This window comes from Macaca thibetana, chromosome 7, assembly GCF_024542745.1.
Source record: "Macaca thibetana thibetana isolate TM-01 chromosome 7, ASM2454274v1, whole genome shotgun sequence".
Lineage (NCBI taxonomy): Eukaryota > Metazoa > Chordata > Mammalia > Primates > Cercopithecidae > Macaca > Macaca thibetana.
The window spans coordinates 65,868,029-65,887,327 of NC_065584.1; the positions used below are offsets into that span (position 1 = coordinate 65,868,029).

General features: G+C 34.6%; 1 protein-coding gene across 4 annotated transcripts in view; it reads right to left on the minus strand.

The window, feature by feature from the left end:
• Positions 1 to 19,299, minus strand: part of LRFN5 (leucine rich repeat and fibronectin type III domain containing 5) — a 286,079-nt gene that overhangs the window by 73,139 nt on the left and 193,641 nt on the right. The window contains exon 1 of one of the 4 annotated variants that reach the window (XM_050798962.1): positions 17,308 to 18,201. The exons of the other annotated variants lie outside the window; for them this stretch is intronic. The gene's annotated coding sequence lies outside the window, so the exon portion shown is untranslated. Of the gene's footprint in view, positions 1 to 17,307; positions 18,202 to 19,299 lie in introns of those variants that run through there. 4 annotated transcript variants of the gene reach the window in all.

Below are 19,299 nucleotides of genomic sequence, written 5' to 3' on the forward strand. Positions count from 1 at the left end.
AGATGCTTGATGTGGACTGCTAGGGACTGAACTGTGCCTCCCCACAAAATTCATATATTGAATCCCTAACCTCCAAAGTGATCGTATTTGAAGATGGGGTTTGGAGAGGTAATTAGAGTTTGATGAGATCATGAGGGTGGGATACTTGTGATGTAATTAGTGGCTTTATAAGAAGTGGAAGAGAAAAAAGGTTAAGATTTTTTTCTCTCTGCTATGTGAGGACATGGAGAAGGTGGACATCTGTAAGCCAGTAAGAGGGCTCTCACCCCAAACTGAACTTGTGGGCACCTTGATCTTGAACTTCCTAGCCTCCAGAATTGTAATAAATAAAAGTGTATTGTTGAAGTCACCTAGTCTTTGGTATTTCATGAGGAGCCTGAGCTAAGAACAAGAGCAAAGGGAAATGGAATACATAAGAAGAGGCAAATACTACCTTGAGCTGTATGACTAGTGACAGAGAAAAAGGACTGTGGTAGTTGTAAATGTATAAAGTGTAATAATATATTAATATTTGTTTATGTGTGTATTCAATTTAAGGAAGAAATACTCATAAGGTAACAGTCTTTTTTTCTCTAACTAGCATGCACCAAGCATATATATATAGAGAGAGATATGTGTATATACTTACAAACACAAACACACACACACACATACATGTACATAAGTGTATAGCACATATTGTGTGTATATATATTGCCTACATCGTATATTTATATTATATATCTGTAGCACATATATATGTGCATAGAGTGTATGTATGGTATGTATAGAATGTGTGTATATGTCTATGTATGTACAAACAAGCATTACACATACAAAATTATTATGCTTTACTCATTCTCCTATTCATAAAATGTGTTAGTAGTGATTAAGTTATATTTCAGTATTTAAGTTACAAGCTATCAAAGAATGGTGAGACTCAGCTAGTAAAAAAATAAACATTATTAAAAGATGGGTAATGTAACATGTATCCTCTTTGTATTCTCTTTTGGGGAGAAGGTTAGCATGTTTTCAGTTGTATGAGGGACAACTGCATGGGCTTTTAAAATCACTTTATTCAAAATAAACAGATGATTAAGAAAATGAAATATAAATGCCAAGTTTTCAAGAGTGACAATAGTGGTGATAGATTGTATATAGTTGTAAGCTGGAGCAATGTTTCCCAGAATTTCTAATATAAACAGTGATTGCCTAAAGATAAATTTTTGTGAGATGTAGAAGAAAGAAATGGAGTAACAGCTACTAATCTGTGAAGGCTGTTGCAGTCAGATAAGGGAAGAGACAACTCAGAGGAGCTGGCAGGTTGGAGCTCGTCCTGGCTTCCCTTGTTCCATAGCCAGTTCTTTCTAACTGCTGACACTGCTGACCAATAGGCCCACCAGGAGACAGAGCAGCAGCAACCTTTCACACATGTCTCTATTAACTTCCCTTTATGGTTCCCCTCTGGCAAGTCACCATCCCCAGCTTCCCTGCAGCTCAGGTTTATCTACCTGAGCCAGCACTGCAGGAGTGCTAGTTTCTGACTCTTCTCTGACTCTCCAAGTGCTATTTCTGGACTTCATCTCCTATAATTCATTATTTATTCTTCAAAAGTTGTAGTAGTTCTGCTTTCCTGATCAGCACTGACTGATATAGAAGGGTGTATTTATTAACATATGAGGTACACTAAAGATAAATCTTTCATAATATTCAATATATCAAACAGCAGTATTGAAATCAAAGGTAAAGCTGATGGGAAACAGTAATAAAACTCTTTAAATATTTTATTTATAGTATTTAACAGATTGAGCTTTGATTTTTAAGGATCACATTTTTGAAAGCTAAGTTAGAATTAAAATATATGAATATTATTACATATGAATATTATTACATATGATCATGAAATAAGCCAGAAAGAGAAATTTTGCCATATCAAAAACAACAACAAAAAACATGAAAAGTTGTGTTGGCTTCATAACTATACTACAATTGAAAAAAGACAGATATAAACACAAGAAATATAAACCGAAGATTTATAAGTTAATACAAGTTAAAATAATTGTATGATCTAAAAATAAAATGAAATTCATAATTTAAAAATATAAGATAAATAAAGCCAAAAGTTAATTATGTATTAAGATACAATTAGAGATAAATCCAAAGCTCTAAATAGTTTCATAGTTAAAAATGAACAAAATACAGATGAACTAAGCAGTCAGGTAAATACATTTTAAAAAGAGACAAAGAAAATAATTTGAGAAAAGAATAAAATGGTTGTATAAATGTTACAGTAGAAATTTTAAGGAAGTATTACTAAAAAAAGATGTGGAATCAGAAAGTTCAAAAAATACTGACTTAGTAAAAAAAAGCAAATAGTTTAATAAAAAGGTAAACACATCCACAAATATATAATATTTGAACAAAGGAGTATAATCACTTAATGAAAGGGAATTTTATAAATAAAGATATATTTGGAGTCATTAATAAAATAATCAGATTAATTCAGAAAAAATGATAAAAATCAAGAGGAAAACAACCATTAATAGATCCGGAAAATATGGTTTATAATTTACGTCATTCAAGATAGGGTCAATCAGATAAACAGACTAGCAGACAGTGTGGACAATTTGTCTGAAATTGCTCATCTCATCATAAATTTTATTTAAAAAATGAATACTTTCAAGAAATACACTTTTAAAAATAAATCAAAAGGAGGATATAACTTTTTTGTGGATTTGAATACTCATGACTACTGTGGCTCTTTTGTTAATATTGACATTTAATGTAATTATCTTCAAAAATTCATTTGTGGGTTTTGGTTTTATATTATCTGTAAGGAAATGTAACAAAATGAGTCTACATTCACAGAACTAATCTCTGTCTTCATGGAATGCAGAGTGTAGTGGAGATGACAAATATTAAACATGTAATTATGCAAATGACTAATATAAAGAAGAAGCAGAGTACTCTAGGATTGTGAAACTAGGAGTGATTTTATTATCAGAGAAGTAAGAAAAAGGTTTTCTGAGGAAAGAAATAAAAATTAAGCTAATAAATGAGTAATGGTTAAGTCATAAAATGTGGGAGAAGGACAAATTAAGAGAGAAGGAAGATTATCATAAGAAAAGACATTATGTGTAATGTCTCACATTAGGAAAGGCTTACAGCTTTAGAACAACTGAAAAAGGATCATGAATCTGGTGCCTGTGGTAAGGAAATTGCATCAGGTAAGTCTAGAGAGGTCATAAAATAAAGTCCATGGGAAGTATTTTCAACTTTAAGAAAAATGATCTAGTAGTTAATTTGAGATTGGAGAAAGTTATAATATTATTACTCAAAGTGAGAAAGAGTAGTGTCTCTAACTATGACAGTGTTGACAATCAAGTTTGAGATTTAGTGAAGAGCTTTGGGAGTTAATTATGGTGGAGAATCAACAGGGCTTATTTTCTTATTAGGTTTGAATAGGTAAACGACTGAACAGTTGCCATAAAGGACTTCCAGATTTCTGACTTGAGGAATACTACATGGAAAAAAGTGGGAAAAAAGGAATAGCTTTCAGAAAACGATTATGAGTTCAGTATTAAACATGTGGATTTGGATGTGCTTGTTAAAGAAGCATTTATTTAGGATGTAACATTTCTTCATCAACTACTTGATCTGTTTGCTTTAGGGTAGAAGTTGTTAAGAATGCAAATAAACTTGATTCTACTAGCACTACTATCCTCTCTAGCTAATCTGACGCCTACAAAGTAGATGATTTGTTTGAATTTCAAATCTTGATCTATGAATATTATTTTTTGAGAAAACACATGTTATTAGGTTAATTAATATCCTATAATGACAGCAATAACTTAAGCAGAAGTTGTATTTAGATAAAAATAAATGAAAGAAACTATTTTGAGTTTCAAAGGTTTTCTTCATATCTAAAATCTAAAATGTACAGTCTGTTCTACTGACATAAAGTTTATGACTAGAAAAAGCTGACCTATTTTTCTTTTACTGACTTCAGTTTCATGCTACAACAATACATACTTATTTTTACTGTGAACAGATATAGTCCCCTTGTGACATGAATCAAATGCTCAACATTAAGGACAACCTTGAAGCAAGTGCAAATTTGAAGGGTAATAGTTGAAACTTTTGAGAATAAAAGCACATAATCAAGTCAATTGGTAAGGAAGATCATGTATGTTATGTTTCCTTTTACTGCTAAAATAAAGTAGGCGAACAGAAAGATGTAAACTAGAACTAGTTCTCAAATTTAGAAACATATAAGCAATGAAATGTGTTGCTATTTCAGGCAATTATAAACAAATAAAAAATTGTTAAAACAAATGGTTCTAAGTTTTAAGTTTGGAAAGATACAGTAATCTTATTCAGATATAATTAATTTCGCTTTAATTATTTAAACAAGTAGCAGGTCTATGGTTTTGTTGTCATAGTTTTTGGAATTTATATCAAGGGAAAATTAATATCAGATGGTGCCTAGAATTTCAGGGAATGGCTGATGAATGTACATGTGCCATTCATTTTTTTCTTTTTCTTTTTTTTTTTTTTTTTTGAGACAGAGTCTCACTCTGTTGCCCAGGCTGGAATACAGTGGCGCTGTCTTGGCTCACTGCAACCTCGGCCTCCTGGGTTCAAGCAAGTCTCAGCCTCAGCCTCCCAAGTAGCTGGGATTACAGGCACCCACCACCACGTCCAGCTAATTTTTTGTATTTTTAGTAGAGACACTCTGTCGCGCGGGCTGGAGTGCAGTGGCGCTGTCTGGGTTCACTGTAACCTCTGCCTCCTGAGTTCAAGCAATTCTCTGCCTCAGCCTCCCAAGTAGCTGGGATTACAGGCACCCGCCACCACGCCCGGCTAATTTTTTATATTTTTAGTAGAGTAGTAGTAGTATTTTCACCATCTTGGCCAGGCTGGTCTTGGACTCCTGACGTCGTGATCCACCCGCTTCGGCCTCTCAAAGTGCTGGGATTACAGGCGTGAGCCACCGCGCCTGGCCATTTTTTTCATTTTTAAAAAAAATTTCCTTTGATACTTTATGCTTCGATTATTTTTCAATGTATCTGGCTTGGTACTTTCTTTAACTAATAAAAATATATACTTACCAAATACACATTTTTTTCTGAGTAATTCAAGCAATAACTTTTGAAATATGATTCTATCTTTATTCTTATGCATTCAAATTTATATTCCAGCATTGCCTATAATTTACTTCTTGAGAATTAGAAATAAATGTACAGATCTTTGTAAGCAGCTGAGCAATACAATTGCCATCATAAGCTTACATTATAATAACTATGCTTTTATGTTTTGTAAAGTGCCAGTATGTTGATATAAAAAAGAAAGCTCTAGGGCCGGGCGCGGTGGCTCAAGCCTGTAATCCCAGCACTTTGGGAGGCCGAGACGGGCGGATCACGAGGTCAGGAGATCGAGACCATCCTGGCTAACACGGTGAAACCCCGTCTCTACTAAAAAATACAAAAAAAAAAAAAAACTAGCCGGGCGAGGTGGCGGGCGCCTGTAGTCCCGGCTACTCGGGAGGCTGAGGCAGGAGAATGGCGTAAAAACCCGGGAGGCAGAGCTTGCAGTGAGCTGAGATCCGGCCACTGCACTCCAGCCTGGGCGACACAGCGAGACTCCGTCTCAAAAAAAAAAAAAAAAAAAAAAAAAAGAAAGCTCTAAATGACCTTCAGCTTCATGATTGTGAAAGGAAACAAAGTATATGCCATTCAACACTAATTCACTTGATATTAATCTTAATTTCTATCCTTCAGGTATAGGTAATTTGTTCTAATTATATGTGGTGTAATTTCAGATTTTTGAATTAGGTAAGGCTAATTCATATTTCTGAAGTTACTTATGAGATGATAGAAAATTACCTTTGCAATGTTGGATTGATTTGATCTGTTTTAGTCAGTGTGAATCAAAATAATTACTTACTAAAACAACATTTACACAATTCTTACAACATATCAAACATATATGCCTCATGTATATTAGCTAATTTCATTCTTAAAAACCATAGTACTTATGTACTATTATTTTCCCGTATTATAAATGAAGATACTTAAACATTTACTTAAATGACATGTACAAAGGCATATGAGTAGGCACTGGCAGAGATGGTATTCAAACCCAAGCAATCTGGCCTCTGGTTTCATGCTTCTAGTCAATAATCCACACTGCTTTATGATTTATGTGGCAAGAATAAATCTATGATAATGACATATATATTCAACATCAAAACATTTCTTAGTTATTATTGAGTATATATTGGACCAACAGAGAGATTGGGCATTTTCTATAATATCCCTAGATAGGTGGTGAAACTTAACAGCTGAAAGTTGTGGTAAATGACTTTTCAGACGAAATGACATCTAAAATTTGGTGAGAATGAAGACAGAGTATTAATGGAGAAAAGAAGAGCATTTCAATTTAAAAGTACAGCATGAGAAGAGATCAAATATAAGAAAGACGTGGATGACATTTGAAGAGCTAAAGGAAGTTAACCATGATTGGAACTTCATGTGTAAGGAAAGTAAGGTACAAGGCTAGTTTAAAAAGCAGAAAGTCACTTTTAAAGTATCTGCATAATCTTCACAATGTAATGAGCAACCTCTGAAGGGCTGTAAAGTATAAGTGAGTTAGTGTGAATTCTCAAAAGAATTTCCTCCCTCCACACTCCACCTCACAAAATCCTTTTAAAATGATTGCAGTGAGATCATTTCAAGATTGATGACTAGGCCTATCCGATGCCAGTTCTCAGAAAGAATAATCAATATTATAGATGAATATCGTAACTTGAACTAAAAGTTGAAAGGAGAATGCTGGAGCCTGACAGAAGACTCACAGGAAGAAAATGGGATGCTGAGAAAGAAGGAACAGTTTGGCAGATATGGAACCTTGAAGAACTTGAAGTCCTATGGAAAAGGTAGGTGGAGTTATTGTTAGTTCACCAAGTCCCTGCAGCAGACTGCTGGTTTCCAAACTGCTGGAGGGCTCCTCTGCCCTCATAAACCCAAGCACTGGTGTGGGTGGCGATTTGAGAACTTCTTGAGGGCACTGCACTGAGCTGCCAGCTGGCAAAGGGTAACTCACCCTCCCCCCAGACCTAAGCTGAGGTGGCAGGCACTATATTGAGTATGCATCCATTATGCGCCACTGTCATGCCCAGGAAATCTCATTCCTGGTGTATCCATATCCCTTGATCCCTGGAAATATACACCAACAACTGCTCAGACTACAGCCGCCCCAAAGGGCCAACAAGAGCCAAGGGAGCTGCATAATTACTGGTAGTCTGACCCCCAGGGCAGACAGTTCTTGGGGAAAGAGTGAGCGCAGCATTCCAAGAGAGTGCTCCTCGGGACAAAGGAAACCAAAATTCAGAATGCACGTTCTCCCGTACCAAGAGCTCCCTGAATGTGAGCTGAAGGTCATTGTTCTTCTTCCAGCAGAGACATGAGCATTTCTCTGGGCTCTGAAAGGGAGGAGTGTGGTTCTGCCCCAGCAGCCATGCAATACCAGTACTTTTCATAAACATGGAGAGGGGGGACTTCTCCCCCTCCCATCCCACTAGGGTTCCTCTCCCAGGGGCTTTTTGCAAAAGCGTCTGTGGATGGCCATTCCAGGTCTATTCAGGGTGACGGAACCCACACTGGCAGTGTGCCCTTTGGGCCAGGGCTTGAACAGAGGGCATGGTCCTTCCCGCTTTCTACATGGAGTGGCAGAGTTCCTGCAGCAGGGATTAGGGGAGCTGTAGAGCTATCTGTTTTGCGTTGAGAAAAGAACTTCTGCCCAGGGGCCATTTCAGCAGATAGCTGTGGGACAAGCATTTTCCACAGCCATTAGCTACGGTGTCCCATGCAAATAAATGACAGTATCTCTCTGAACTGAGAGTCAGGAATCCCAGGGCAGGGATATGATAGGGAGGTGGACATTGTTTTTGCTTGCCTGGGACTTAGAGCTACTGCAGTCCCCTCCCCCCTTGCAGAGACCACAGTACATTTCACCACAGGTTCCATCTCCCACTTGCATAAGGCGCAGTACTAGTAATTTTGATATTTGAGAGCAGCTTTGTCCCCTCTCCAAGGCTAAGCAGGAAAATCAGGGCTTCAGGCATGCATTCCACAGAACACCGCACTGGCCGAGACAACAGAGACGTCCTTCTGGTAAACAAAGATGGAACAGTATACCCATTTGCTTCTGCTACAGCTTTTACCCATAAACACCACCTACTGGCCTGACGGTAGAACTACACAGCCCAATAAAAAGCCTGCTAACAGAAGTTCACAGTACTGGGTGGTCAGACAAGCTTCCTGAGACCTCGGCAATCCTAGTCTTGTGGAAGGTAGTGAGCCTGCTGATAGAACCAGTATATCACTACTACAATTGAGATTTGAGAAGGTCACTATACAAAAGCTATCTACAACCAAGGAACTCATACTGAGCCTTAGCACCCTGAAAGCACCCAGAATAAAAGCTAAATGGTAATACAAAACATACCTTATAATCACACCCTTTGGGAGGGAGGAGGAACCACCTAACCAAAAGTAAATTGAAATCTAAGAAGTGACAGCTTCTCCAGATGATAAAACACAGTGTATCAATTCAGGCAGTGTGAAATAATAGGATGTTACAACACCTCTAAATAATCACACTGGCTCTCTAGCAATGAATTCTAACAGAAATAGAAATTCTGAAATGCCAAATAAATAATTCACACTATGACTTGTAAGGAAGTTCAATTGGATCAGAGAAAAAGTTGAAAACCAACACGAAGAAATCGGAAAAAACAATTCAATATATAAATGAAAAATTTACTAAAATGATTTTTAAAAATGAATGGTTTCTGGAAATAAAGCATTCATTGAAGGAATTACAAAGTACAGTTGAAAACTTTAATAATAGCCTAGACCAAACAAAATAAATGATTTCAGAACTTAAAGACAGGTCTTTTGAATTAACTCAGGTAAAATAAAGAGAATTTTAAAAAATGAACAAAGTCTTTGAGAAATAAAGAGTTATGTAAAGTGTTCAAAACTATGAGTCATGGGTATTTCTCAGAGAGAAGAAGAAAGAGTAAAATGTCTGGAAAACCTATTTGAGGTTTTCCTCAAATATTTCCTATTCAGGGAATAACTGAAGAAAAATACACTAGTGCTGCTAAAGATTTAAATGTCAAGATACAACAAACTCAAAAACCTACTGAAACATAAATTGCAAGACATACTTCACCAAGGCACACAGTCATCAGGCTATCTAAACTGATTGTGAAAGAAAAAGTGCTGAACCAGCAACACATGAGGATGTAATTACCTATAAAAGAAATCCCAAAAGACTAACAGTGAACTTCTCAGAAGAAACCTTACAAGTCTGAAGAGATTAGGGTACTATTTTGAGTCCTCTAAAATCAAATAGATACAGATATAGATATATATCAGCCGAGGATTTTGTAACCTTCTATACTAAGCTTCATAAATGAAGGAGAAATAGTCTTCCAAACAAGCAAACGCTGAGGGAATTCGTCACCGCTAGATCAGTCCTACAAGAAATGATCAAACGACATTTAAACATGGAAACGGAAGGTTAATAGTCACTGTCACAAAAACACATGAAAGTAGGAAACTCACAGGTCTTATAAAGCACATACACATATAAAGTAAAAAACAACTAGATAACACTTAACATTGTGACAGAAAAAATAAGTCACACATAAATATTAACCTTGAACACAAATGGACTACATACTCCACTTAAAAGATATAGATTAGCAGAATGGATTTTTTTTTTTTTTTTTTTTTTAAAGATTCAACTATATGCTGCTTACAGGAAGCCCACATAACTAGTAATGACACTTATAGACTCAAAGTAAAGAGGTGGAAAAAATATGTCATACATATGGAAACCAAAAAAGTGAGCAGGAGTAGCTACACAGATAACAGACAAAACAGACTTTAAATCAGCATTATAACAAGACACGGAAGAAAATTATATAATGATAAGGAGATCAATGCAACGAAAAGATATTTAACAACCCTAAATATATATGCAACCAATACCAGAGCACTCGGATTCAAAAACAAATGTTACTAGACCTAACAAAATATGTGGAAAGCAATACAATAATAGTGGTGGACTTCAACACCCCACTGACAGCACTAGAGAGATGGTCCAGGCAAAAAACTAACAAGGAAACAAAGCACTTAAACTGGATAATAGACCAAATGGATCTAACAGACATTTACAGAACATTCTTCCCAACAACAGATCAGAGATAAAGTTGAAAACCAACACAAAGAAATCAGAAAAAACAATTCAATATATAAATGAAAAATTTACTAAAATGATTTTTTTAAATGAACAGATTTTCTGGAAATAAAACATTCATTGAAGGAATTATAAAGTACAATTGAAAGCTTTAATAATAGCCTAAACCAAACAAAATAAATTATTTCAGAATTTAAAAACTGGTCTTTTGAATTAACTCAGTGAGATAAAATAAAGAAAAGGGAATTTTAAAAAATGAACAAAGTCTTTTAGAAATAATTATGTAAAGTGTTCAAAACTATGAGTCATGGGTATTTCTGAGAGAGAAGAAGAAAAATTAAAATGTCTGGAAAACAAGACACAGAAGATAATTACAAAATGATAAAGAGATGAATGCAACAAAAATATATAACAACCCTAAATATATATGCAAACAATACCAGAGCACCCAGATTCATAGACAAATGTTACTAGACCTAATAAAATATATGGAAAACAATACAATAATAGTGGTAGACTTCAACACCCCACTGTTCTCATCAGTATATAGAACATTTTCCAAAATAGACCACATATTCAGCCAAAAACAAGTATCAACACATTTTAAAAAATAAAAATCATATCAACTATCTTCTTGAACCACAGTGGAATAATACTTAGAAATCAATACCAAGAGAAACAATCAAAACTATAAAAACACTTAGAAATTAAACTCCTTCTCTTGAATGATCTTTGGGTCAATGATGAAATTAAGAAGACAATTTTAAAAATTGAAACAAATAAAAATAGAAACAAAACCAAAACCTTTGAGGTATAGCAAAACCATTGCTAAAAGGGATGTTTACAGTGATAAATGCCTACATTAAAAGGATAGAAAAGATAACAAGATAACTAGTTCAAATTGTGCCTCAAGAAAATAGAAAAATAAGAACATACCAAGCCCAACATTTGCAGAAGGAAAGATATAACAAAGAACAGAGAAGAATTCAATAAAATTGAGATGAAAAATTACAAATAGTCAATAAAATGAAAAGTACGTTATTTAAAAAGATAAAAGTGCTAGACTGCTGGCTAGATTAACCAAGAAAAAAAAGGGAGAAGATTCAAATAAGCAAAATCAAAATTGAAAAAGGAGACATTACAACTCATACAATAGAAACAAAAAAAATCATCGGAGACTACTATGAGCATCTCTACATGCACAAACAAGAAAACCTAGAGGAAACTGATAAATTCCTGGAAACATCCAATCTCCCAGAACTGAACCAGAAAGAAATAGAAATATTGAATAGACAAATAATGAGTAGTAAGAAGGAATCAGTAATTTAAAAAACTATATCCCACCCCCAATATAATGTCCAGGAACACATGGATTCACAGCCAATTTCTGCAGGTGTACAAAGAACTGGTACAAATCCTACTGAAACTGTTTCAAAAAATCAAGAAAGAGGAAATCCTCCATAACTCATTCTACAAAGCACATATCATCTTTATACTAAAGCCAGTCGATGACAACACAAAAATAAAATACTACAGGCTGGTGTCCATGATGAACATAGACACAATATTTCTGAACAAAATACTAGAAAACCAAATCGAACAGCATATCAAAAGCTATTACATTATGATCAAGTGGGTTTTACTCCAGGATAATTCAATATGTGTAAATAAATAAATGTGATTCAACACATAAACATAATTAAAAACAAGTTTCATGTAATCATTTCAATAGATGCAAAAAAATATATATTCAATTAAATTTAGTACCCCTTCCTGATTACAAAAACAAACAAACAAACAAAAAAACACACTTTGAACAAACTAGGCATGGAAGAAACATACTTCAAAATAATAAAAGCCATATATGACAAATCACAGCCTATATCATACTGAACAGGGAAAAGTTGAAAGCATTCCCTCTAAGAACTGGAATAAGACAAAGATGCTCGCTTTCATACTTTACATTTACAATTCATATTTTACACTGTATTGGAAAACCTAGCAAGAACAATCAGGCAAGAAAAAAATGAAAACATCCAAACTAGAAAGGAGGAGCTCAATTTGTCTCTACTTGTTGATGATATAATTGTATTCCTTGAAACCCCTAAATATTCTTCTCAAAGACTTCAACATTTGAAAATTGACTTAATTAAGTTTTATAATGCAAAGCAACATACAAAACTCAATAGCATGTCTATACACCAATGACAATCAAACTGACAACTAAATCAATAACTCAATTCTGTTTATAATAGCTACAAAAAATAAAATATCTCAGGATATATTTAACCCAGGAGATGAAGATCTGTACAATTAAAACTATAAAACACTAGTAAAAGAAATTGGAGATGACACAAACAACTCAAAAAGCATTCCATGATCATGGAATGGAAGAATCAATATTGTTAAGATAAATGTACTGCCCAAAGCAACCTACAGATCCAATGAAATTCCTCTGAAATGACCAATATGAATGCTCACAGAATTAAAAACAAACAAAAAACAAAAAAACAAACATTCACAAGGAACCAAAAAGAGCCTAAATAGCCAAAGCAATTATAAGCAAAAAGAGTAAAGCTGGGGGCATCATGTTATCTAACTTCAAACTATACTATAGACTACAGTAATCAAAACAGTATGGTACTGTTATAAAATAGACACATGGATCAGTAGCACAGAATAGGGAACTCAGAAATAAAGCCAATATCTACAACTAACTGGTTATCATTAAAGTCAACACAAATGTACCACGGGAATAGGAATCTATTCAATAAATGGTGCTAGATAATAGGATAGCCACATGCAGAAGAATAAAACTGGATCCATATCTCTCACCATATTTAAAATTTAATTAAAGATAGATTAAATATTTACATATAAGACCTGTAACTATAAAAATCCTAGAAGAAAACCTAGAAAAAAAACTCTGGGGTTTGGCCTAGGAAAATAATTTATGACTAAGACCCCAAAAGCAAATGCAACAAAAACCAAAATAGACAAATGGGTCTTAGTTAAACAAAAAATTTTCTGCACAGCACAAGATATAATCAACAGAGTATCAAACAACATACAGAATGGGAGAACACATTTGCAAACTATGCATTCAACAAAGGACTAATTTCCAGCATCTAAAATAATGCCAAATAAATCAGCATGAAAAATAAAAAAAGAAAATAACCCTATCAAAAGTGGACATTTTTCAATAGCAGACATACATGTGGCCAATGAACATATGAAAAAAGGCTCAGCATCAATAGTTAATATGGTTCAGATCTGTGTCTCCAACCAAATCTCATGTAGCATTGTAATCCCTAATGTTGGAGGAGGGGCCTGGTGGATGGTGATTGGATCATAAAGGTGGTTTCCCCTGGTTTAACATCATCGTCCTTGGCACTCTCGTGACAATAATGAGTTCTCATGAGATGTGGTTGTTTAAAAGTGTGTGGCACCTCACCTCTCTCTGTCTCTTCCACCTGCTCTGGCCATGAGATGCCTGCTCTCACTTTGCCTTCTGCCATGAGTAAAAGCTCCCTGAGTCCTCCCCAGAAGATGATGCCATGCTTCCTTGACAGTCTGCAGAACTGTGACCAATTAAACCTCTTTTCTTTAAAAATTATCCAGTCTTGGGTATTTCTTTATAGCAATGCGAGAACAGACTAATACACTAGTCATCAGAGAAAATGCAAATTAAAACCAAAATGAGACAACATCTTACATGAATCAGAATGGTTATTATTAAAAAATCAAAATCAACAGATGTTAATATGAATGTAAAGGGAACACTTATACATTATTGGTTAGACAAATTAGTACAACCTCTAAGGAAAACAATACAAAGGATTCTCGAACAACTAAAAATTGAACTACCATTTGATCCAACAATCCTACTACTGGATATATACACAAAGGAAAATAAATAATCATATAAAAGTGACATGTGCACTCATATGTTTATCACAGCACTATTTACTATAGCAAAGTCAAACTAAGTGTCCACCAATGAATAATTCGATTAAAATGTGATGGATTTATATGATGGGATACCATATGGATATACAAAAGAATAAAATCAAGCCTTTTGCAGCAATATGGACAGAACTGGAGGCTATTATCCTAAGTAAAATAAATAAAAAACACAGCCAAATACCACATATTCTCACTTATAAGTGGGAGCTAAACAATGTGTGCTCATGGACATACAGAGTGGAATAATAGATACTGCACACTTAAAAACGTGGGAGGTTTAGGAGGGGCATGAGGGATGAGAAATTATCTACTGAGTACAGTGTACACTATTCAGGTGATGGATACACTAAAAGACCAAACTTCACCACTTTGCAATATATCCATGTAACAAAACTGCAGTGTGCCCACAAATCTGTTTTTTTAAATTATGGTAAAGAGATGAAATAAAGAATTAACACAAAAAGACAAAAATATTTGGAGAGATAACAATAGATATTCCAACATACTAGTTACAATTGAAACAAGAGAAGTAGCCAGAGCACACTTGAAAGATCACAAGAATATAGCTAATTAGCCCACATGCAACTTAAGAAATATTGGAAATGTGATGGCATATATCACTTGAAAGAAAGGAATGTAAATGGAATGTGTATATATATTCCATATGTATATGTAAATGATATATTTAGTTACTAACTCTAAATAAAGTTTGGTTAATGGTCTCTACATAAAATAGTGAGATATTTTAGTCCCCCATTAAAAGCCAATATAATTAAGAACTTTGTTCCCTGTTTAAATTGATTCACAAATCAAAAATTGAAATCTATATAAAAAACAAACTGGAAAAAATAATGCCATGAATTACAATAGATAAAATTAAAAGAAGAGTTGAGGATACAGTTAAGTATCTCATCCAGGAAGTAGAACGAAATGGCAATGAATGCTAAACAGGAAGGGAAGAATAAAAAAGTAAAAGGCTAAGACCCAGAGAATTAATATTCAGTTAGCATGATTTTTTGAAACAAATAAGTATATAAGTAATAATTTAACATTTCCAGAATTAAAGGAAATAAAGTATATGTGAATATTCTAGAATACATAGAGGAAAATTAAGTCATAGAAAAGGATTTAGAATCAAAATGGCATTGAATTTCTGGTTTCATGATGGGATGCAGAGAATCACAGCTTGCTAGAGCAGAAACCCAAGCCTGCAAACCTCAGAAGGAACCACTAACTAGAGAGGAAAACCTGAGCTATGATTGATAAATTGCTGGAGGCTCAGCACGAAGTTTGAGAGTTAAAAACTCCAAAGAGACCTAGACATCAGGGGTCCTCACTCTTTTGTATTTTACCTCCAGGAGTTCATCTAAGTTCTCATAGCAAACACTGGAGAAAACGCTCAGTGCTTCCAGCAGAAGAAGGATGAAAATAAACATTTTGAAATGTGTCAGAGCATTTGGCTCTTCTAATAAGGTCTTCTCTCAGAAGAGGGAATTTAGCCAAATCCTAACCTCTAAGTTTCATCAGCATCTAAGTGACCTGGAGGAAGAGAAATATCCAACTGCAGACCCCTCTAGTCATCCTGTCCTATAGAGTTGCGGAAATGAACTAAGAAGCATGTGAGAAGCTCTCAGTTCAGGGGTCCAAGCTCGCAAAAGACAGTTCTTCTCCTAAGATTATAGAATGCTTCTCTACCCCATCCTCTACCATCATGTCACTAACAGTCTATTCATAGCAGTTCTATCTACCTAGCACATCATGTCCAGTTATCAAGCACAAAGTACAAAGCTAACTAAAAAGGAAGAAAAAAAATACCTATGAAGAGTCAGAGCAAGCAGCAGAATACGATTCAAATGCCAGGCATGTTGGAATTCTCAGGCTGGGAAATTAAAACAACTATGATTAAGATGTTCAGAGCTCTAATGGACAGGCAACATGCAAGAACAGAGATAATGTAAGCAGAGATATAAAAAGTTTAATAAAGAAACAAACATAAATGCCATAAATGCTAGAGATTCAAAACATTGTAACAGAAATAAATAATTACCTTCATGGGCTTACCCATAGACTAGGCACAGCGGAAGAAAGAATCTGAGCTTGAGGTTATCTCAAAAAAAAAAAAAAAAAAAAAAAAAAAAAAAAAAAAAAAAAAAAACTTCCCATATTACAAAGCTTAGAGAAAAATAATACTTTTAAAAAGAACAAAATAACCCCAAAATGAGAAATAATTACAAACGGTATAACATGTGTCATAGGAATTCTAGAAAAACAATGAAAGAAAGAAAGAAAGATAGTAAATACTTGAAGCCATAATGACTGAGATTTTTCCCAAATTATGTTTAGACACCAAATCACAGATCCAGGAAGCTCAGAAAAAATCAAGCAGTACATATGTCAAAACCACTATACTTAGGTATATCATTTTCAAGCTACAGAAAATTTTAAAAAGAGACAACGTTTGGAAAATACCAGAGGATAAAAAACATCTTACCTCTAGAAGAGGAAAGATAAGAAATTACATTTAGCTTCTCAGAAATCATGCAAACAAGAAGAAATTAAAGAGAAATATGTATAGTATTGACAGAGAAAGAAAAAAATAGAATACCGTACGCTATTAAATAATCCTTCAAAAATGAAGCAGAAATAAGGACTTCCTCAGACAAACAAACATTGAGAAAATTTGTTGCCAGTAGACTGACTTTCTATAAAGGAAACATTAAAAAATAAGTTCTTTAGAGAGAAAGAAAATAATAGAGGTCAGAAACGCACATCTCCATGAAGAAGGAAACAGCACAGAAGATAAAATAAAATTTTTAATTTTTCTTATTCTTAATTGATCTAACAGATAACTTTAAAAAATAATAATAGCAAAAATCTGTTCAATATTCTATGCATATATATATATATATATGTGAAATGAATGACAGCAATGACGTAAGGAACAGGAGAAAAGAATTAGAATTATTTTATCATTATAAAGAACTTACAAAGGGAGAAAATACAGTAAAGGGAGGAGAGGAGGAAGAGGAGCATGGGGGAGAAGGAGGGAGGGAAGAGAGAAGGGGGTGAAAATAAAAATATAAAACTCACTCCTTGTGAAGTGGATACAGTGTTCTGTGAAACGCTACACCAGCTTACATTAGTTGTAAAAGTATACCGCAAACTCTAGAGAAAACTCTAAAAAATGAAAATAAAAAAGTATAACTAAAAAGGGCAACAAATAGAAAACACTAACAAATCTGATAGTAATCCAAGTATAACGATACTCACACTGAACATCAATGGTCTACATGTAACCATTAGAAAACAGAAATTAACAAAGTGGATCAAGAAACAAGATCCAATTACATCTTGTCTACAAGACATCCTCTTCATTTTATGTATTTATTTATTATGTATTTATTTATTTATTTTTATGAGACAAGGTCTCACTCGGTCACCCAGGCTGGAGTGCAGTGGCATTCAGTGGCACTCAGGCTGGAGTGCAGCTTTGATCTCTTGCATTCAAGCGATCCTCCCACATCAGCCTCCAGAGTAGCTGGGGCCACAGGCATGCATCACCACACCTGGCTAATTATTTTTATTTTTTCTGGAGCAAAGTCTCGCTATGCTGCCCAAACCGGTCTCAAACTCCTTATTTCAAGTGATCCTCCTGCCTCAGCCTCCCAAAACACTGGGATTATAGATGTGAGCCACCACGTCCAGACAAGAAACTCACTTTAAATACAAAACCAGCTAAAAATTAAAAGTAAATGAGTGGAGACCCATACATCATGTTAGTATTAATCCAAAGAAAGCAAGAACAGCTATATTAATTTCAGAGAGTAAACTTCAGACCAAAGATATTAATTACATATAAAGAGGGGTATTATACAATAATAAAGGGTAAATTCTCCATGAACAATATAACAATCATTAACTTGCATGTGCCTGAAAACAGAGCGTCTGTTTTGCAGAAACAAAAACTGATAGGATGACAAGGAGACACCTGTTTATCAGAAAGAAACAGATCCAGAAGGCAGAAAATCAGTAAGGACCTAGTTGAACTCAACAACACCATTAATCAACTGGATTTAATGGACATCTGTAGACTACTTTGTTATTACTGGAATAGACTATTTTTTAGTTCTTCAAGTGCTGTCCGTGCTTTTTACCATGGATGTTTTTCCATGCTGTTCTTCTAATCTGAAATGCTCTTCTGCCCTCTCTTAACCATCAATATTCTTTCTCTTTTTTCATATCAAAGCTTAAATGTTATTCCATCTCAGAAGTGTTTCACAGTAAATGTCCCAACTATTAGATTCACTACCCACCACCCAACACTATAGATGCTGTCCAATTTGTCCATTTGTCTAATACACACCCTACAATGAAAAAGACATGTTTTGATGTTGACTGAATATGGCATTTCTGTAGGTTAGTTGTGACAAAATACAAAGTAAGGGGGAGCAGTAATTAGAGGCACAAATTGCAAAGACAGGCCCAGGAAGACAAAGATTCTCTTAACCTAACAAGACCAGGCCAGGACTAATACTCAAGAAATAGGGCCAACAGTACATTAGTAAAATAAACTGATGCTTCTTTTTACAGAATATGAGTTTAAGACATAAATTCAAACTCTCTATGTCAAGAAATTAAGGAGAAAACTGGGTACTACCAATCTTTGTAAATACTGTACACAGGAATCAAAGCACCTGCTATATTTCTGCCCATCTTAGAGGACCACAGCTTACCATTCTCTATGTTGGATCATATAACGTGGCTAAGGTTAAGAATTAGATATAGCAGTTAAGACACAAGAAGTATTTGTACAGTGACTAATAACCCAGTTTTTTTTTCATTTGCAAAATGGAATAAAAATAATAAAACTTCCCTCCTGGGGTTGTCATGAATACCAAAATAATACATAGAGTTTATTGAATACTGCTTTATTTGCTTCACTCAAATTCACCTAAGGCAGAAGGATTTCCAAGATACAAGGAGGAGCCTAGTATTAAATAGTCTATGGTCTGTCCACTTAGAAGGAATAAGATGAGTATCAGACTAGGCAAGACTCTAAAGTTTGAGCTCTGAATGAGCACA